Source organism: Misgurnus anguillicaudatus, chromosome 3 (assembly GCF_027580225.2).
Source record: "Misgurnus anguillicaudatus chromosome 3, ASM2758022v2, whole genome shotgun sequence".
Taxonomy (NCBI): Eukaryota; Metazoa; Chordata; class Actinopteri; order Cypriniformes; family Cobitidae; genus Misgurnus; species Misgurnus anguillicaudatus.
Window position 1 is genome coordinate 19,343,554 of NC_073339.2, and position 22,958 is coordinate 19,366,511.

General features: G+C 36.7%; 1 protein-coding gene across 12 annotated transcripts in view; it reads right to left on the reverse strand.

The window, feature by feature from the left end:
* The window catches only part of tenm3 (teneurin transmembrane protein 3), a 693,684-nt gene extending 671,892 nt beyond the window's left edge, over positions 1-21,792 (reverse strand). For 5 of the 12 annotated variants that reach the window (XM_055205049.2, XM_055205046.2, XM_055205045.2 and 2 more), the window contains exon 1: positions 21,345-21,791. The gene's annotated coding sequence lies outside the window, so the exon portion shown is untranslated. Of the gene's footprint in view, positions 1-21,344 lie in introns of all 12 variants that reach the window. The other 7 variants (XM_055205054.2, XM_055205053.2, XM_055205050.2 and 4 more) reach the window with 2 other exon arrangements.
* Between the last annotated feature and the right edge of the window lie 1,166 nt (positions 21,793-22,958).

The window sequence follows — 22,958 nt, forward strand, 5'->3', positions numbered from 1 at the left end:
GGTATACTTTGCAGTTTAACCTTTTTACTATGACTGTTACTTCAGTTACACCTCCTAATCGCTTAGGAAAGAAACATTGTGATAGAATAGAGCATTGTACCATCTGTAAATCTCTGTATTACTGTAAGCACACAGACAAGAGACTCCTTGACAAGGGCAACCAATTAAACAGTAGCACGAATAAGCTAATAATGCACTTCCATTGTGTTGTCACTTTGTATTTATCACATAGTAAAAAAGTATTTCGTACAAATGTCTTTTAAACACTGCCACACATAAATACCATGAAGACGGATAAACAAGTTATGCTATAAGCCTTTCCACAATTATGTGAAATATGCAAGACACTGTGTTACATCTTGTTATCAAATTGTAAACCTAAAAAATAAAAATAGGCTAAAGGAAAGTTTAAAGAAAGTAAAATGCAAACAGATGCTTTAAAAAAAATTAAAGTGCTAGTATATAAGGAAATTTAAGTAGTTTTTACAAACATTTCAAAAAACAATACTGGTGTGCATCCTGAGACAAAACAATGGCACTGATATGTGTTTAGGCTGTTTTCAATTAAGACAGCTCAAACATGCATTTTAGTCTTGGATAGACTTAAAGTCCAGTCCTGGATTCATCTAAACCCTGTCCAGGAAAAGGCCCCTCAATGTTTTGTCACCTTAGACAATGAATGTAAATACTAGATTAAACACTAATATAGAAATACAGGGCTCAACTTTAACTCTAGTTGTCTGGGACAAGTGAATGTTTTGTGTGGGCAAGTAAGAGAAAACTTTATATGCATGACCGGATAACTCAACAAGTAACTGACAAGTAAATTGAAAATGTCTATACAAAAAAATTATGATCATGAGTCAAGCCCTATAATAGCGTTCTTTTTCCTGCTTTTGATTCCTTTCTTATCTGAAAATTCAAATATCATCTGAAAGACATTGAATAATGGCATGTGTAGCAGGCACATCAATAATACAGTATACAAAAACCTCAATTTACCTACATTTAAAAGTCTACATACTGGCAAATACAATTTATGAACAGTATAATAAGCCCAACAATAATATTCCATGCAAAATACATATAACACTGTGAACATTGTGCAAAATGCAATGTTTTCACTCAGCTTTCCACAGACAATAGAAACAGATAAAACCTGAAAAGGGTGTGACACCACCAAACAAGGCTAATCAATCTATGGTGCCACATTTTAAGGGTTCTGTAAAAGACAAAAAAAAGGGCAAGCATGTGCCCTGAGAGCACTTGTGTCTCACAGTAGACATGATTCAGTTTTAGTTCAGAAATGAACACAAATAAGGTCATTGCTTCTATCAATACAGTCAAAAAGTGCCTTGTCCAATTTACTGTAACAGGTTAATACAACACAATTGTACATTTTTAAACCCACTTCATTTTTTAACTTAATTTTGTGTTGGGTTAGATATGCAACATTTACGGGAGGAGATTATTTAAATGATTCACACAACGTGATTTACTAATATTTGCGTGTGTGATATTACTGTTTTTGCGCAAATTACTTAATCCAAGACCTCATTCTTCTGTAAAATTTATTCTGCCTTTTCATTTGTTCGGCCGAACATTGAAAACGAGTACTTTGCTATTTCGGACAAATAATTTCGATTGCCTAACATTCGGTGCATCCCTAATAAAAACTGACAATTACTAAGTTAGTTTAACATGACATGTTTTGTTTGAATTAACTTGTTTTGTCCTTGTTGAACAGACCAGAACTAATTGCATGAAAAGGTTTTTCTTAGCTGAACTATACAGTTTGAACTGAAGTTTATTGAACAAGATATTTTTATGAGTGTTACAGAATTTTTGATAACCAATTTTTCCATAGTTTATAAAAATACAGACCTATAGATTAATGGTACATTGTGTAACTTTTAGAAGGATCTTTTGACAGAAATGCAACATAATATACATACTATATTATCAGTGGTGTATAAAGTGGTGTATAAAGACCTAATGAACTGTATTGTTTTTATTACCTTAGAATAAGCCATTGGTTAACTACAAACACTGCGGGTCCCCTCATAGATATATACACTAGATGTCGCCTTCAAAGCATGCGTCTTGTCATAGGAAGTAGCTACTGTAGGTAAAGCTGCTATCTCCGCCTGTACTTCGAATTCATGGACGATGCTGGACTTTTGTGCTGCCTATATGGATGTTAGGCATACTAGCACTGTGCATTATATTTAGAAAAAGTAGATTTTCTTAATATCAAAACTTTACATTTTCTCTGGACTCAATGCCAAATACATGTCTGACCCTTGGAACGAAACGGAAAAAAAAAACCTAGAAAATTGAATTCATGATGATTTATGGAGATTTTTTTTCCGTTAAACCTTTGCCTACATTGACGCTGATGCATTAAAGAGGATTGGCTCCCCTGTTTTAAGATGGTGGTTGTATTTGACGCATTCGTTCCAATAAACTGCCGTAGCCAAGGCGACATCTAGTGTATATATCTATAGAGTCCCCTTACATGGAAGTCGTCGTGTTTCTACTGTAACCCTAAACGGACAAACTGTTCTACAGAACGAGTTTCGTCCCTACTATATTTTAAATGATGACATGTTTGTCCTGTTGCGGCTACCATATGCGTTTTAAAATTCAGGGGTAAGCAGATGGTTGCAATTCGCAATCACAACACTAGATACCATTTACATTTACACACATGCCACTTTTAAGCACCTAAAAATGAATGCAAACCTGCATTCAAACACTGTCTAATCTGTAAATAACAAACCATTGCTATATGGTTGAACAGGGTAGCCTACTCTCCTTAATAATACATGAAAAACCATGCAGATCAATATTTTAACCTGTATCCGCCTGCTTTGTTCTTACAAAAAGCTCTATGCCCTTATTATGTTTGAATAAAAAAACTGTATTATGCCATGGGAATGATAATGAGTAAGGTCAACATCCTTTGTCTTGATCTTGAGCTAAAAGAATTTGTACCTCTTTTGCAGCAGGCCATAAATACAGAAGGTTTAATACTCCCTATCTTACATTTTGAGCACACCGATGAAGAACAAACCCAGGACAACCGGTTAAGGGGCAGAGGGCATGGCGGCCTTGAGGCTTTCATTGAAGCCGTGTGGTTCTGAGCAATGTAAGCTGTCACAGATTGCAGAAAGAGGACACGGCGGACACCTTCGCATTGACACCAATGATGACACTTTTATGAAGCATCGTAAAACAAGCGGGTGAGAAGGGCTTCAGAGGAGTGTTTCTTCGCCACAGCTTCCAAGCCCAGTATGCTCTTTAACACTCAACTGACATGACAGACAGCAATGACGACCAGTGCGTCCACACCAGGAGGAATAATAAAGGAAGCAGGCTCTAAAAATTGGAATCTGGGGATATAATCTGGCTCTAGAAACACAGGGATAGAAACCATATTGTCCAGCTTTGGATCATTAATTGCGAACACAGAAATACTGCATCTGTGATTCAGGATACTAAAGCAATAAAATCTGAGCCTATCCACCTAGCTCTCACCCTATCTGAATATTGAATAGTGCTTTATAAACTGAAGTAGAACTATGTTTTTATGTTTAATAGACATCATTTGTCAATTACATGCTTAGTATGGGTAATCAAGTGGAACAGAACAGACTGTCACTGTGGACTTGTTGATAAATGTCAGTAGACTCTAACTTGGTATGTTCTGCACAATAATAAGGAAGATATGTATTTTTGTAATATGTTATGACATAATAAAAACCATATGTTTGTTACAGTTGTATCATGACACTGAAAATGAAACGAGATGTGAAGTGCTGGATTTGACACTTGAAGAAGAATCTGTCTACATTCAGCCAGAGACTTCAGAGAAAAATGAGGTAATGTAATTATGAATATTTCTGCTGCTGTGCATTCCTGACTAATAAAGAGGACCCCAGACAGAAGTCTCAGAAAGCAGAGTTTCCTCTGTGGCAAAACAAACAACCCTGACTTGACACAGAAAAAAACACTTATGGTTGTTACTGCATTAACCTCAGATAGATAATCAAGGAAATGGTATATAAAATCAATTTTCAAAGGCATGTGGACTGATTATGTGTGGCATCGGGTGAATGAGAATTCAGCTATAATGTTGATTGATCAAACAAATGCACTTGTTTGTTAAGTAGCCAATAACTCTCTGTCAGGGGCTATTCAAGACCATTGTAAATTTAGTATGAAGTATAAACTTGGCTTAAAGATACAATAGCCAACTTATCCACACAGAACACAGTAAAACAATTCACTTCATTGTTAGAAAAATCTTTTTCGTTTTCATCCTTTTAACTTGCCACGCTGATTTCTGTCATGCCTACTTAAAGGAATAGTTTGGCCAAAAATGCTATTAAACCCATGATTACCTAAAGCTGTCTGATCCATCATTTTTCAGACAAACACATTTTCAGTCATTTTAGAAAATGTCCTAGATGTTTCAGTTTGAGAATTTTCATAAAATGGCCTTCTGAGGGTAATCTGTGTGGTTTTGTTGTAAAAATATCCATATTTTAAGCTTTTTAAATGAAAATAACTAGCTTCCGATAACGTTGCCATCTTAGTCACATCCGCATTTATGAGAAAGTGTAGCAATTTGTGGAGGGTTCTTTGCTGACGCTCTGTGCCTCTGCCCTCCGAATTTGTCATACTTTACTTGGAAAGTGCATACTGAAAAATGATGGACATATGCATCTCGAACGGGAGTAAATCATGGGTTGGCTGAACTATTCCTTTAATTTGACTTTTACTTTCTATTTTTCACAATTCAAATGGGTAAGAAAAACACTGGGTAACTGGGCACCATTTTTACTTAAGATTTAATGTTTTCGTTTTTAGTGGGTTGAAATTAAGGACACATTAGGGACAACATTAAAATTCCCGCTTGAGATAAGCATACTAATGTAATGCCTATTAACCAATAAATGAATGTTAAATGTTTAGTCACACTTGACACACTTAAGACAATGCACTAAATTTCATGGCAACTAGGGATGCACCGAATTCCAGCCCCTGAAAATTTTCTGACAGCAGAGTCTAAGTGTCATTTTTTTTTTTTTATTATACTTTCGTACCTTTTCTTTTGCTTTTCACTCTCACTGCAACCTTTATCACATGCAACATAGCAAAAAGTAATCAGTGGTGTGCAAATACTTAAAGGTTTCTCATGAGTAGGGATGCATCACGATTAATCGTGATAAATCTATAAATCTATAGCAGAATATGTGTGTGTGAACTGTGTATAATAATTATGTATATATACATATGCACACACATGTATGTTTAATTTTAAGAAAAAAATATTATTTACATATTAAGTATTTATATATAATATAAATATATATATATATATATATATATATATATATATATATATATATATATATATATATATATATATATATATATATATATATATATACAAAAAAATTATTCTGCTATAGATTAATCGTGATATATTTGTGCAATATTTGTTGCCTATAGACATAATTTAATAAACATACAAGGACCTTTGTCAGTGGAGAATAACATAAAGCAAATAAAAATTAATCAATGTCACAGGAAGTAGCAGGAGAGCTCAAACCAGTTGACATAAAATGACAAGCAAATTATGCATGATGTGCTATAATGTTTCTCTATTGTCATATATCACATGCATTGACTCGTGCATTGAGTTTAAATCCTTCTGCGAAACGCAAGTGTTGTTTACACATACAGTCCTAAATGATCGGCGGCTTTGTCAGTTAACTGATGACAACAGAATGCCTTGTTTTTTGTAGCTAATGTTGGACTGTCATGTGACAATTCTTTTTTAAATACAGATTCATTAAATTAATACAATTATATTTTAAACACAATACACCAAAAGTCATTTTCTATTTATGACCAAGTGCATTCTGAAGATTATTTTTGCTTGGTGCATCACTAATGATAACATTATAAAGTACAGAATGTATTTATCTTACTATTTATTTTAAGTTAATTAAGTTAATCTGGAAACCTTTGCCATATTCTAGCACTATGTAAATGGGCTTCATGATGACAAAAGCAAAATAAAACTTCGCAGTGGTAAACATACAATTACATATCGGCTGATAAACATCCAGCGCTGACTTTATATTGCCATTCACATCGGTATTAACGTGCCAATGCATTTTGCACTTGAAAAACAGGGGCTTTTTGCTTGCCGGTTTGTCTTTTAGCATGTTATCGCAGGATGTAAACCTCTATGCTGGAAAACAGCATCATCTCTGTATAGCAGCCTTTAGTACTCCCACGTGTGTGATTCTTCAGGCTATCACCGCCCCACACTCAGGCCTGGAGTTCACTCGGAATGGAATTCCTGTCACTGATTCAAAGTGGACACTAATGATGCTCTGATGGGCCGGGTCCGGTGGCGGGCCCTCCTCCTCATGTCAAAGAGCAACGCTCTTTACCGCAGAGCCCTGACCTAACCGGGTTTCAGCAGCAGATCGCTTTCACATCCATCACCAGGCCTATGTGACCGCTCCGCAGACCTCATCGCATAATGCCTCCTTAATGAGCCTCAAAATGCTTTATGTTTTGATGCATTGCCATTCAGCTGAAAAGTAATCCAGAAATGGACGAAGGGATCATTATTAAGCATTAGCATTTTACCAACATTACTTGCCAAGCCGTGGAGGAAAAAAAGCACCTAATGACCACTTTAGTTTTGCAGCTAACACAGTTAGAAGCCAAGCTGGGAGGGGTCATGTAAGCTGATATTGAGGAATAGATGACTGCTCTCTGAGTTGTGGAAATTTACTGCCAATGAAATTACAAGCAGATTTAAAAACAATTTATCAAAGACATTAATGTCACTCATTTAGCACAATAATCTTCCTGGCTGGTATAACACGTGCAGTGTGTCATGGCTGGATGCATTTAGAACATGATGAAGCACGGAAAGTTGTGTATCTCTCAGCTTTTATCAATTGTTTGCAGTGGAAATGAAAACTGACAAGCTCTATCAGAGGTGAATGAAATTTTAAAAACTGTAATTTCTCTGTAAAACTATAAAAGCTGTTAAAGAAGTAAAAAAACATGTCTATGTTGAAAGCTGGCAAGAAAACTTGCTCACATGCCAAGTTCTAGATAAATAAATAGGCTCTGCCATTTCTCACAATCAATACCACTACTATTATTTATCTTATTTACTCTATCATCCTGATTTAATTTCTTTTCATTTTAGCGTTTCTGTGTCAAGGGTGAAAATTTTAAAAGCAACCACAGTTTATCATAAACAATCCTTGCTGCCAGAACTGATTAACTGAGCCAAAGCAAAGCTTGGCTGTGCCTCCTCCACAAGCCACAGTGCCTGTGCATGTACTGTGTATTAACCTAAACAATTCACAAGAGAATATTAAGTAACGCCTACTCTACATTTCACCAGGTGCATACTGTGCCTTCTACAGCAAAATTAATGCAAATGTCTGATGACTGGAGTGATTACTTTTGTTTTATAACAATTTCTGGAAAATGAACACAATGAAAACACTCCCGACATCCCAAAGCCCCGGCTGACTGGGAACACAAAATGCATCAAGCTATAAACAGTCACTGTCAAACGGCTCTGTGCTGATGCTGATTAATTTGACACACAGCTATGTGTTTCATCTTTCAGCATACACTTTAAAAAAAGAGATCAAGCATCTATTTTGGATGAGCGTAACTGAGGGTTCTGTTAGATAGCCACTTCATTTATACCGCTCCAATTTCAGTTTGTAGGTCACTATTAGCTAGGCAAGTCCAAGTGCAATTACTCATGTCTGAATTAGAAAAACGGCATGCCATCAAGATGAATCTCAATAGTAACAATAGTATAGTAACCATTTGCCTATGTTTGTAAAGGGGCCATGGCATGAAACTCTGACTTTTTCCATGTTTAAGTGCTATGATTGGGTCCCCAGTGCTTCTATCAACACAGAAAATGTGAAAAAGATCAACCCAGTAACTTAGTTTTGGTAAACCATTCTCTACAAGCACATGAAAAAATAGGTTCACTGAAAAAAATGATTCATTGAATTTAATCAATTTTTTTAAGGTAAGTGGTTGCAATCAATTTATTTAAGCTACATTTAAACAAAAAAGATTAGTAACGTAAAATAAAATATTAAACTTTTGTTTAAATGTAGCTTAAATAAATTGATTGCAACCACTTACCTTAAAAAAATTGATTAAATTCAATGAATCATTTTTTTCAGTGTTGTTGAAATTTGGCTCTCCTTATGATGTCATAAGGAGCTCTTATTATAATAATACCACCCCTTAATCTCCACTATCCAACCACAGCATTGCCATTTAGTGCAGAGAAAAGCACAATTGAGTTTTAATTGCAACAAACCACCATCATTGTGATCAGTGTTTAAATTTCATCAGCTCATTTGCATTTTAAATGACACACCCAAAAACGGCACATTTTTGCACACACCTACAAAGTGGCAATTTTAACATGCTATGATAAATTATTTATATGGTATTTTGAGCTAAAACTTCACATATGTGCTCTGGGGACACCAAAGATTTATTTGAATTCTTAAAAAAGTCTTGTGCCATGGGCCCTTTAAGTTCTCATTTCAGCTACTGTTCACCATCACCTTAAGGTTTATAAACAAATCTGGAAAAATAAGAAGGAAAAGTACCATTTAGTGGCACAAATTGTTTAGTTGGCTCCATCACCTTTTGTCTCAATGGCTATTATAAATGACACAGCCTCTTAGCTGGCAGTCAGAAGGGCAATGAGAATTTACCCTGATAATGAATGACACTTTCATAAGAGAGCTGCAGGGCATCATTCTAGCCAATTGGAATTAACACAACGATGCAAATGCCTGATGATGACTAATGGGTTTTTCTCATTTCTATAATAACGATTACTGTCATAATCACAGCCCTTTTATCACCAATATGAAAGCAGTCACAGTTTGAGTTCACTATCATCTGTTGTTAGTTTATACCTGCCAATTTTGATTTAGAAACAATCCAATATCAATCTACCGTACAGCTATATACTAAATCAACTGAAAAATATATACCTTAAGGGGGTGTGCACACCAAAGCTTTTAAACACGGCTGAAAACAGCAGGTGGACGCCGACTGACACCTTTTCAGCTGACTGCCAGCTTTCTTCAGCTGAGTGCTTTGATACGTCTGCTTTGTGTATCAGTTGTTAAACGATGCGCCGGTTGGTTGTTGTGACTGTGATTGGACGGCCCTGCGAGAACTTTTCACCCAAAGTTGAACATTTTCAGCGCAAAAAAAAACCCCGGTGCGCTTCCATTGAAAACAATTGAAAACACACGCCGGCGTAAAAGCTTTGGTGTGCACACCCCCTAACTGCACTGTAAGTCACTTTGGATAAAAGCGTCTGCCAAATGGGTAAATCTGTAAATATGTGATCATCTAACAAAGGTGGAGCCTCCAAATGTGACCATAAGAGCGTCCGGCATTTACAGTAGGCAATATTTTGACAGCCTCTGCTAAACAGCGTGAGAAACAGGCTTTGGCTCTTAACTGTGACACGGCGAGTCCTGTCTAGTTGTAAGCACACTGTGCTGATATGTCACTGGGGAGCAAAGTGAGAGATGCTGTAATTACAAGCGGCTGTAGGCTGAAGAGAGAAAGGTAGGAAAAGAAGAGCACAACTGAAAGATGAGAGGACACAATTAGAAGGGTCAGAGTGCCAGTGGCCGCCTGCTCCTCAGTTCTGTGATCTTGATGCGATGTTGTTCCCACCTTGTAAATGCTCATGTAAACTTACACCAGGAATGATTTAATGTACTTCTTAAATCTACCAACCACACTAAGCATGTAAGCTAATGCTTTTTAAATAATAATGCAACTGATAACATTTCATTAAAATGTAGTCTTTACAGGCACATCTGACCTTTGTGTCTCTAGGTTAATAAAGGAAAGGTCTTTAAATATTCATGGCAGATCAATTTCAAGGTCTGTGGGCTACTTAGAAAAACTTTATAGTTAAGTGCAAATTTGAGCCCCGTGTTTTTTTATCTGTATCGTATGAAACAGGCCTTCAGTTAAGGTGGTATATTAAGTTTAATATAGACTATAATATGACTAGAATTTAGTCATTTAACTGTCACAGATGGTTGCTTCGAATAAAGACAGTTTTGCTGATAATAATTGCAAAAATTTAGTGTCAAGTGTAGAACAGTAACTGTATGTTGTTTTAGGAATGCAAAATAATGTTGCAACTAGGCAGCTCTATTACAAGGGCTTACAAATGTGTCATATTTTATATGTGTGTGTACTGTACTGTCCTGTGTCTGTACTGTCTTCTAATGATGCAGGGCTCTACACTAACTTTTTGCACTGGTTGCACTGGTGTGCTTTTTTCTTAGGTGCACCAGCACAAAAGTTAGGTGCACCCAAATTTTTGACTGCATTGCATTTAGCACCGCAGTTTTACAAGCGCCCATGGTGGTTAAATGTACAAAATATAAATGAACATGTATTGTATAATTTTCATGCTGTGATGCTTTTTTCCCTTATAGCCTATTGCTTTTATATTTGTTCTAAAATCTATTTCCTAAAAATACTTTTATTACATTGCTATGTTCCAATTATGTCCCCAACTTTCATTGTAGTTTTAATGTAGTTTGCAGGATTTGCCATTGCTGAACATAAAATAAGTAATATATATACATGTTGTTATGTTATATATAACAACTTGTAAGTGAAAACATAACTCCCCAGTCAGAGGAGACGCATAGGTAACAGTAAAGGAAAACATGAAATCTGTACATTTAATGCAGTGATTATGAGGTGGTGTTATTTCTTAGGTTAATTTCTGGTTAATGAGTACAAGAGCACACAATCTCTTTCGTGCATTTTGGCCCTCTCTCGCGGCATTCGCTTCAGATTTGTCCACAACCGTGGCTGATAGTTAAAGCCGTTTCACAAGGTACGCGCCAAGCGACGGAATCGCTACGCAGCTACAGCTTTCTCGTGTAAAGTGGAAGCGTTTTGTGCAGCATTTAGTGCAAATATGTTTATCTTCAACGGCACCTGCCGTGAAGGGCCGTGTCCTTAAAAGGGACAGTTTTTAGGGGTGCACAGGCAAGGCTTGTGGACCAACTATGCTTCACCTCTGTATCCGCCCCCATTTTGCCGCTTTCCGCACGTCTCCTATTGAAAAAGAACTAAACACTTGCTGTTGCCGCGTACCGTGTGAAACGCCCATAGTGAGGGAGGGAGGTGTCCGCCCTTCACTATCTGATTGGTTTAGACCACGGTGTATGTGTGTGTATAATGTACATCTGTTTTTGGACCAGAAGAAGACTTTTGAGTTGCGGAAACTTTTTTCACTTGAACGGTTGGTCGCACTGGTGCAAACTCAGATTTTTTTTAAGTCGCACCATTGAAAAATTAGGTCGCATGTGCGACAAAATTGGTCGCACTTACGATCCTTGTGATGTATCACTCCGACCGATCATGAATTTTATTTTATTTTCTGTAAGACAATTTGTGTTGTTTTTGGCAGCCCTTTTAGTTTTTGTTTTAGTCTTAGTCTTTTGGACGAAAATGCTTTTAGTTTTAGTCACATTTTAGTCACTTGTAAAATGTATAGTTTTAGTCAAGTTTTAGTCGACGAAAATGCAAAAAGGTTTTAGTCAAGTTTTAGTCAACAAAAACGCAAAAAGGTTTTAGTCAAGTTTAAGTCAATTTTAGTAAAAAAAGTATTTTTAACCAATGAATTTAGGTTAAAAAGTGTGGTGTATTTAATACAATTAAAATGTGCATGAAGGTTGTCCCTGAGGGCTTGCCGTTGTTTTAGTCGGTGTGCCTTCTGTGCATGTCATAACAAAAAGTTATGAAGAAAAAAGTTTAGCCTAAAATACCATCATGTTGAGTTTGTGTGTTACGCTGAGACCTCGCTTATAAAGTTGAGAAACGCGTGCCTTGCCTTATTTAAATACACCACAAAAAGTATTGGAAATGGGCTTAGGTTTGACAAGCAGATACATGTAAAACCTTAAGCTTACCATGAAATGTGTCACAAGCCGATTGTCGAGTAAAATTGAATGTATATGATATGTTAACAGCGTGACTTGTTAGTTACCTTTAAAAAATATTAGCGTGATGAGCCTTCAGGTGCCGTTTGAGATTGGTGGTATTCTTCCCACCTAGTTTGTGTCCACATTTACCGTCGTCTCCCAATATGCATTCCGTTTTTCTGTCTGATGGATTATACTGAAAGTATGTCAATAAATCATCTCATCGTTTCCGTTTATTGGCGTCACCGCTACGGTCCTCCGAACTCGCCACAGCCGCAGGTGTGTTGTTGTTGTTGTTTGAAATCTTGTGCGCGTGCGCGACATGGCGGCAGCCGGGTGGTGGGCGTGAGCGTGAGTGAGACTGTGTTGACCCAAAACAAGGATAGAAAGCGGCAGCATTGCTGATACTTTTGAGCTAAAAACAGACTGATTTCACGCAAAATAGGCAGAAATGACATGCATTATGAACGTCAGCCTTATAATCATTTTCGTTCCGTCTTGTTTCGTCAACGAAAACTCGAAAGCGTCTCGTCATGTTTTCGTCACCTTAGAGACATTTTTAGCTAGTCATCGTCGCGTTAGCGTCATAAAAAATATGTGCGTCAACGAAACCATTTCGTTATCGTCATTGTTGACGAAAACAACACTGCTGTAAGATAATTTAAAGCAAACAATTTTAGGAACATTCTCTAAGTATCAACACAAACATTTTAACAAATGAACATTTACCATATTTTGACTGACAAGTGCAGCAAGTACTGTAGAGTGAGTACAGGTATTTCAAATACAGCTGCATAACAACTGAATATTGGTAAACCTAATCATTAGCGCATTAGGTCACTAGTTACTAAGGCTCTCAAAATAAATCTAACATCTAACCTGGAAAGAAGCATACGTTCACCTGGTGATCAAATGCAGTTGTAACTTGTTAGGCATTAATCAAAATCTGTCTCCTCTACTGCATAAACATACTGATGTAAGTACACAGAATGCTTAATATGTAAATTATTCCCACTACAGTACAGTTAAAAGTATCTGAACTGATGTGATCCTGCTCCCAACCTTAATTACAATTCTACTCCACAAGGAAACATTCTGAACGAATTGAACCTATAGGCAGAAAAGCTTCCAGCTATATAAGTGTTTCATTTTAATGGCCACTCATCAAATATCCTTGTCATCACATCTTTTAAGGAAGGTTAATATATTTCTTCAGATGTAGATCTATATACAATGCCCATATATTGTTTCTGACTACAGAATTAAAAATTATCTTTTGACCTCAATAATGTTAGTGACGCCTGACTGCACAATTTCCTGCATGTCATGTCAGATTAAAAGCAATTATATTTTAAATCATAAGAATAATATACAAAAGACTTGAGATTCTGCATTGTTTAATTGCATGCTTGAATCGCTTTATCTTAATTAGCAATCTCTCCACTCTCCAATTGGATGCATACATGTGTGAGCCAATCAGAGGCTTTAAAAAATCCCTCCGAATCCATATTCCTGAAAATGAGAAGGAAGACAACTCAACAGACTGTTATCTTCTGCTGCTTCCCATTAAAAGGTGGCAAAAACATTTTGAATGTCACATGGCACATAGCTTGGAGAAGCCAGGGTTTCATAAAAAGGCAGATGTGACAGACAGCTGGTTTTCACCTCTCTGAAAAACCATTGTGTCTAGGGGGAAGGAAGCGTCACCCTGTACTGCCACCACAGGTCAGGAGACAAATATACAGGCCCACAGAGTCAGCGCTGACTTCATATCTATCCATAATGTCAAATGGAGAGGCTTTCAGCAAATTATCACCTAGAGAAAGGGCAATTTTCACCCCTACTAACTCAGCAGTCCCCACAGAATGGGCAACAGATTGCTTTTGGGGAAGTTTAATGCAGTTGCAAGTGCATGACACAACATGCAAAGAGATAGAACCCACAAAAATGTCATTCATACTACAACCAAACAGATGTATGCATATCTTAATACTGATTTAAAGGAATACTAAGTATCTGATCCAATACTCATTAATAATGCTCAAATATATACCATGCAATATACATGCAGCATCCCTGACATTCAGTAAATGTTCCAACATAAAGAAACAATGATGACATAAAATGTAAGCATCTTGATGTAAGGAGATATTCAAGATCTGTGGAAACACGCTGAGCACATGCAGATAAGCATATTTACATTTATTGTTGGAAAGTTTGATTAATCACAGTGAATTTGTTTGTGTTTTAATGAAACAAAGAACTTTTTCCGCATTGTTTGACGACAGTAAGGGCACAAAGGTAAAATACACAATGTGCTTACTCTTCTTCAATAAATGCATACTTAAATGTTATCTGATCAGTCTAGATGTACATACATGTCAATAATCATGTTTCTAATAGAGAAAATGTTAAGACATAACCAAGGAGTAAAAAAGAACATCCTCAACACATTGTTAAAAGGTCATAAAGGTCGACAACACATTTTTTTCACATCACTTAAAACATTGATAAAATTAATAGCTGTCTCCAATTATATTACAAAGTGGAAACTCCTTATTTTTGCCCTTTTTTGGGCCATTTCGTTCTTTCATTATGAAAAGTTTAGTTGAAGCCACGTCATAACGTGATGTAAATGCCAGTGGTTCATTGGCTGCCATGGCTGCAGATTACGAATGCACGTGACTGGTTTTTGAGCATTATTCAAGAGAAAGGACTCATCTAATCACTGCGGCATGATTTGCACAAGCTATCACAATATTTTTGCATGCAAAGTATCACTCGTATCATCACTTCTTGTTGTTATTATTATTGTTATTATTGTTGTTTAGAGTCATAGCTAATCTTTGTGTATTGTTCAGTGCAACAGCACAACATTTTTTTGTTTTGTTTTGTGGTTTACAAACACACACAGAAAATACGCTTGTAAGGTGAAAACATTTCTAGACAGTTCTGTGATTTGGGGAGTACTGTATGGGCGATCCGGTTTCGCATCTTTTGACGACATCATACAGGTTAATATGTATTGATACACAGTTCAGTATTATATCTGTTCACAATACGTCAGCGTTTATATGCAGGATAAACTGTGAATAGTTATTTTATGATAACACGACCAGTGTGAATCTTCTATATGCGCTTTATTTGGTTTGTCTTCACGTTCTCCTGTATGCACATGAAGGAGGTCGCACACCAGGCAAGAAGAGCTGTGTTGCGTCGTTTCTAAAAACTGAACACATTGTTTTCTATGAATTTAAACACACTGGCAGCGCACTAACGACAGCTGTCTGTTGTCACTTTGAACGCTGCTCAAATCAAATCAAATTTTTACCAAAATCGTTAACGATTAACATAGGCTGCTAATGCATATTTTGCATCTGGAAGTAGACTCTGTCTAACTAAGCTTGCACTATTGAATGTGCACGTCCGGTGTGATACCTGCGAGTTGTCCTACACATGAAGTGACGCAGCGCCGCTTCTTCTCACAGTGCTTCCAGATTAAATGCAAAGCAAGCTGCGGCACTCAGCACAGATCAGTGGGGGTGGTCACATGACGACAGTAAAATAGCATGATGCTTGACAGGTCAGTGACTGATTTTTTCTGTGACAACCTATGTATATTACTGTCATATCATCTGTCTTACAGTATTTATTTTGTTAAAAACAAATAATGTTAGTACTCATCAAGGTATAAAGTTGAAAATTAAAATGAGTTTATTAATCTGTGGAAAAATTTCCTCACCAGCACATTCCTGAAGATTACAACTCAATATATTTTATTTATATTTTAACATTTACTATTTAAAAGTTGCACAAAGCATTTTTTATTTAAGGCATAAAATATAAAACTTTGAAATATTATATTAGTAAAACTCAATGTGTGTTTCTTGCACTATAAAAGTACACTTCTACACATAAATACCCTAATTTAGGGTTTTATTTAGCTATAATAAGTGAAAAATCTAATTGATTAAATGTTTAGGTTTTATCTGAATAATCCAAAATAAATAAAAAAAATAATCGTCTAATAAATTTACAATGAAAATAATAGTTTGTTGCAATTATGCCAATATTACTAGAGTTAATAGTTCATAATTTTTTTTTAAAAAAAGAAAGGTACATCCCTACTCCTTCCTACATAAGATTCACTTAAAGCTAACATACACAAAAATGCAATCTCCAACACCTACAAAGACCATTTTAAAAGTGACGCATCTATCTCTCCAAGGCATCTACTCAATTCCAGCACACTCATTTCTCACTTCCCAGTACCATCACAGATGCCACTTTTGTACCCTCTGGCTTTTATTTTTTTCTGATGCCCTTAATTGTGGGTGAAGGGGCAAAGAGAAGGAATGATCAATTTAGACATCAATCAATGTGTCATCTCTTCTTGGGTCCAAAAAGCTGCCACGTAATAAAAACAAGAGTATTTTTCAGACGGAAAAACAAAGCCATGCCCAGAAAATTCACCATTAGAAATGCTAGAATCAAGGATAAACAACACATTGCAGTATTGATTTTAGTTTGCAGCCATGCCAGTCACACATACAGGAATCGCAAAGGGTCTTTTAGATGTGAACAACCAAGTAATTACAATGGAAGTTGGTTATTTACAAACCTTTATAATTGCATCTATTTTGAAAAGAATTTTTTAAATGTATTTTTAGAGTACAAACCTTTTCTTACATACTTGTAAATTATTGTTTGATGATGATCCATACATTTACAGCAATTAAAAGCCTGCTATTTTTACTTCCATGACTAAAAGAAAACGGCTTTTAAAGGTTTTATTCCAAAAAAATAACATTTTTAATACAAATGAAAACAACACAATTTGTTAACATTATTCTTAAACTGGGGGTCTTCTTCCTCAGCTTAGTTTTTCAGTTTACAAACTCCGTTATCTAAATAGGGATTAGACATAGCGCCAGCGCAACTGGCTTTTAAATGGGGGTGAGAGATAAGACTCTCATTGGTTTATTGCAAGTTACGCCCAAAACACACACATTACTCATTACAAGAACAACCCTTTTCAACCCTGAGCTCGGTGCACAAACCATTTTTCCCATCGTTAAATTAGCAAAAGTAGAATCGAACATGCCCGCTTGGACCGTGCGCGGTGCTCTTTAGAACATGGGCTTAGATCGTTAAAATAGGGCCCTTAAACTTTACCAAGCTATTTTAAAATGTTACATGTACGCTTTCGCTTTCTCTCAAAGACTGTAGGACCAACTGTTGTGTGCCCTTTTGGAGTCAAAGGCAGCACGCGAAAACACTGGCCGCTTCATTGTGCTGATATTAAAGCTAAGGTGACCTCCGGCACAGGAGAAATGTCAGGACACTCATCTCATGCCCCCTTCTACTGAATTATGGGTCATATCTATGTTCTGCTCTTAATGGAACAAGGGCTGCTCAGTATTTTGCCACCTAAACTTTCATTTCACACCCCTCCATCTCCTCCTTCTTTACAAGGTTAGCCACCTACGCTCTGGCATTTCGGGTAAATTTAACACCTATGAACCTGTCAATATGACGCGTTCTTTGAGAGGAAAATTAAAATCTTTTTTTCTTTTCCGGCCACCTAGAAGCTGAATCACAAGAGCAATTAATTAACAGTGAAATGTTCCTGAGCTACCACACAGAGAAAATGGTGACAGAGTAAAAAAGCACACAGTGTAATTTTCATATTTGTTATCTATTAGCTAATATTAATGTGTATTTGCCCACATTACAGAATTGCTTTAGAGAAATTGCTCTAAGAAAAACAGCTTAATAAATCTAAATGCCTCACAGGGGACAGCCACCTAACTAAATGCTAGTATAGTACTGTATGTGTAATTTTTCTTAAGCCACCTAAAAAATGTCACACTTCACTTATCTCTTCTTCGCAGTTTTTATTATTTTTTTGGCCATTTTTGCCTTAACAGTAAGTTGAGAAGAGGACAAGAAAGTACAGGGAGGAGGGGTATGGGATTGACCACGAGCCGGGAATCGAACTCGGGTCGCAGAAAGTGCAAAAGCACTGCCCACTACACCATCGGCTCCGACCACAGTTTTTATTATTTAAAAAATATATTTAAAATATATTTAAAAAATACATGCTAGAACAAACTTAATATTAACTCAATATTAAGTGTGCTTTATTCATCAGTGATAGTTTCATGCTACCAACCAGACTCAAGATATTCAATTGCATTTGGTTACTTAATACTTTGCTATTTAAAAAGTCTCTACGTTTCACAAAGTGTCTTAATTTTTCTACTGCATTTTCTACAACAGGAAAAAAAAACTTCCTTTAAATTGACAAATTGGATCATTGTGGAAGAGCCTCATTACAACTAAAAATATTGTACTACAAGGATGCATTTTAAATGCTTAATACTAGCTGGTAATATACTAGAAAACACAAGAGATAAGAAGTAACAGAAAAGTAACTAATTTAAATCTACATCACACATAGTAGATTATGATAAGAGGTTTGTCGAAAAACTAACATGAGGCCACCTAGTCAAATACATCTGAAACATCTGCTTCGTAAAAAAATAACCCCACTGATATCAGATAGTAGTCTGCCATTTTCAACCAGACAGCTTGAAAGCAGAAAACTGATGCATTGTGTTATCTCCACCTGTCTATTATATCAGAAGGAGGGACATTTTAATGTCAGATTTGACATAAGAACACCTGCGCCAGGTAGTTATTTATTTGTTGAATGAAAAGAATTACAGTGAATTAAGTTAAACAATGCAATAACTACCCTACTGTGCTTTAATTAAAGAAGCTTAATTAAGAAATTACAGCCCTAAATCAGCACGCTGCCTGAGCGAACAAGCGATCTGCTGTTGCTGCCTAGATATCTTCAGCTACAATTAAACACATTTCACAGGTCCTCCTGCAGGCTGGCACACCTGAGCAGTTGATAAAGCTTCAATCCTGAGCAACACTCATGAGAGATTTGTGTGACTGTCTGTAACTTCAGAGGAAGGGATCACATCACTATCTCTTGTGAACTTATATGGCTACCGCTAGGGTCATGAAAAGGTTTCTCGTCTGATGTGCACCGAATACAAACGCTACTCCAGAAGAACCCCATTACTCTAGCGGTATGCAGAAAGCTGCATGGTTATAATTTTTGACAGGTACAATCCAAAGTTGTGTGACTCGACTATAAATATTTGGTTTCTATGCATTCATAGCATACAGTAGCTATTGGCTACAGTATTTCAGGAGCGATAAACACTCCACTCCATCATAATTTTCTCTATATGTTAAAAAGCAGCTGTTAAGTGATCACAGAGGTGAAACAACTTGTAAAGTAAATCAGCTGACTCTGAACAAAGAGCAATATAAAAAAACTAAATTTCTGATGGAAATTATATGTAAAATTTATTACAATCCAGAACTCGTAGTGAGTGACTGATGTTATTAAATTCTTGGGTTTCCTTCTAAATGAGAAAAGGTGCAATAAAGAAAACGAATGATGCATATTGATAATCAATTTCAATGAGTGTGGCGCAGCCACGATCCATCAAATACCCCTGCGTTCAGAAAATGCCCTCATGAGCACAACAGCTGCTCACTGCTATGTTAAATCACCAGATTTATGTATGCGGCCAGCCCGGGCTAAAGTTACTTTCCTCTTCCCAAAATAAAAAAGTCATTTAATGTTGATAAATATATTCAATAAAAAACAAATTACCGCTTGGATGCATTCTCTGGTGCCTCCTCACCCCCATTTAGCCTTAATTACCACATCACTTTTAGGTTCTCTGCATTTTTCTACCTCCTGAACCCACCCGCCCCATCTCTCCTTCCCTCTCTCATACTTTGTCTCTCCCCAGCTGTCTCATCACCCTGTTGATCCTTTAATTGTGTTGTTTGGCTGAAATACCTGGAAATGGGCCCAAGAACAGGTGCCAGTGTAAAGATTATCATCAGCAATAAAACTCGTCTGAAAAGGCATCAGACACATCTGAATACAGGAACAGTGCTCATGATTACCCATTACTGAGAAATAACACAGTTACAAGTGCAAAGTATAGCAATTTCAATAAAGCGTTTCGTGGATCAACTCAATTTAAAACTGTCTTCAAGTAGTGCTATTAAGTTTCTGAGGTGGTTGTGTCTTGTGTGCGGTACATTTCAATTCTGTCTTACAGGAATAGTTGGTGGAAGTCATAAGATGGAGTTATAGCACTTTATTATGAATGAAATTCTCTGCTTTGTGGTGAAAACACTTTCCAGCATCCTCTCAACTGTAACTCTACTGTAAATCTCCAATCTATAGCTCTGAAATATGTCATTTTAAAATGCCACATTGAAGTGCAGCAGAAATGTGATTTGTCTGTTTACTGCTTTTTCAAACATGACATTGGATATACAAACAAAAAATATATTACAATATATAGATTGCATAGGATAAGTGCTCTTTTATCGCTAAGCATTAGCATTTTTTAAAGTCATCAGCTGCTAATTTTTAATAGCATTACCAGTTAAGCACTAAAATGCTGTCATGGACAATGACAGCAATGATAAAATATATCCAGAATTTAGCATCACATTTATTACATGCTAACATTATCCAGCTTTTGTGTCAGTCTGTGCTGAGCGTATCTTGTTTGACCGTAATATAAAACTTTAGAACTTGACATGATTAATAAGGCTACATGCAAAAACTTCCCTACAGTTACACCATTAAGCCATTGTCCTTCTGTGCATTTTAAGAAGATCAATTCCCAGTAATAACCAGATATGACAAAGCAGATCTAAAGAATCTTGTTATTTCGCTCAGTTTTTAGTTATAAATTAAACGCTGAAATGCTTTAAGCGATTTTAAATATTTCTTTACATATGTCAAGTGTTTTTTCTCAAATACAGACGTACAAAGTATTCCAGTGCAGTCACTTCAATGACATTAAATATCTCATCCATCACGAGGGCTATCAACAGGTATAAGATTAATTGAGATGCAGCTGAGCACTGCTTTTGTAATTATGAGACTGATGAATTACTTCTCATGCAATTTCCTCTCAATACATTTAAAGATTTGGCTGTTGTTCTGTATATGCGAATTTAAGACTGATGTTCACAAACAGTCGTTAGGAACAAGTAGCCTACCATGCGTTTTGATACCTGACTAGCTTGCAGGTTGTCAGTTTATATACTCTAGGCTACTTAGTGATAGTAAAAAGGAACAAAGTAAGAAAACACAAAAACAGATAAAACGCAAAACGACGTCGTCTTAAAGATGTGTGAGGTAACTTTTACCTTTCAGAGGACGCCTCGTGTCTCCGTGCAGCGGCGGGAAATCGGTCCCACGCAGCTCTGTGCTTTTCACCACACAGCGGATGAAACACGCTTGACAGAGGAAAAAGGAGTAGAAATGCTCTTCTTCTTTTCACCTTCTCTCTCTCTCTCTGCTTCTTTTCCTCTTTGCTTCTCCGCCACAACACAGCCTGCCAAGTACCGGTTTCAACGGTTTTCTGCGTGCGTCTAACCGTCGACAAATGATGCGGAACGTGAGCGCGCGCGACGCGGCTCGAGCGCACGTGAACTGAAGTTCGAGAATTGTTCTCTCGTGCGGTGTTGAAGAGAGACTTCCGTGGGGAGAAGGCAACGTGATGGGTAAGGGCTGACCAGTGGGGTCTTGCGAGGATGAGCGTGTAGTCTGTGTGGACTAGCGCAGCGTGTGCGTGGAGTGAAACGGCGACTCTCTCTTACGCGCTTCTTTGTTTTAACCCCTGTACATCACACACGGGTCTCGTGACAGGTTAACCCTAGACTGACAGATGTCCGTGCGCATCATTAAAACGTCCATTCTGTACTGCACTTGATGCAAAGTTGGTCTTTTCAATGCATTTTGGGTATCTTCCGTTTAACAGTCAGATATTGATGTACTATCTCTTCCTAAATAATTTGTTTAAGTGTTTTAACATGTTTCACTTAAGACAATCTTAAAGAAGTTTTCTGTAGTGAGGCATTAAGTGTTTAGTTATAAAACTAATAAATGCTTAATAAAAATGAATTTGTATATATGCACAGAAAAAGGTTTAACATGTAAAATATACAGGCCTTTTATCTGTTTTATTAGGGCAGCTGTAAAACTCGCTCATAAGCTTTTAAGACATTGCTTTTGTAGTTTATTGAAGTAATCACACAATCTCACACTCTCGTGCATATTTTAATCTATCTGTGGATGTGGATCAAAACTGTGGTTGGGTATTTTAATCAGCTTTCATTCATTTTCCTGCTCATCTGAGGAGTAAACTGCAGTGCAATAGAGTGAGATTATACTTGTGAGCAGTAGGCTTGCATATGAGCTAACAATAAGAGACTAGACCACACCGGCTTACCCAGTAATATCCTTTTAACTGTCCCATATGAAACATAGTCATTACCATGACAGTACGTGTTTAAGAGCATCCCGATGTTTGGGTCATGCTGCGCTTATTAAAAATCAAATTGTTTATTACACCAGGGTGAGTTTTATTTTCCTTTATGCATAGCAGTTTGGGAATATATGGGCACCATCCTCATAAACTTACAGTAACAAGGAAAACAGGGGAAGAAATAATAACTCGAAAGATTGCCTGCATGCCTGTGAAACCACCCACAAGGGACTGGCAAGTCAACACATTTCAAACTGAGAAAATAAAGTATGCCGTAAGCTTTATTGAAATTCCCAGGTCTTTCTTTGTTCAAATCAGGGTTAATCATGGAGGGGAAATTAATTTTATGACTAGTTGGACTTCTGCCAAAACATGTGAGAATCATTTTACCTCAGATTTAAGAATCTATACATCATCACCCGCCTCTAACAGGATCGTCCACACGGCATCATCCACAAGCCCTTTGTTAGTTCTGCTTGGCAAACCAGCTCTG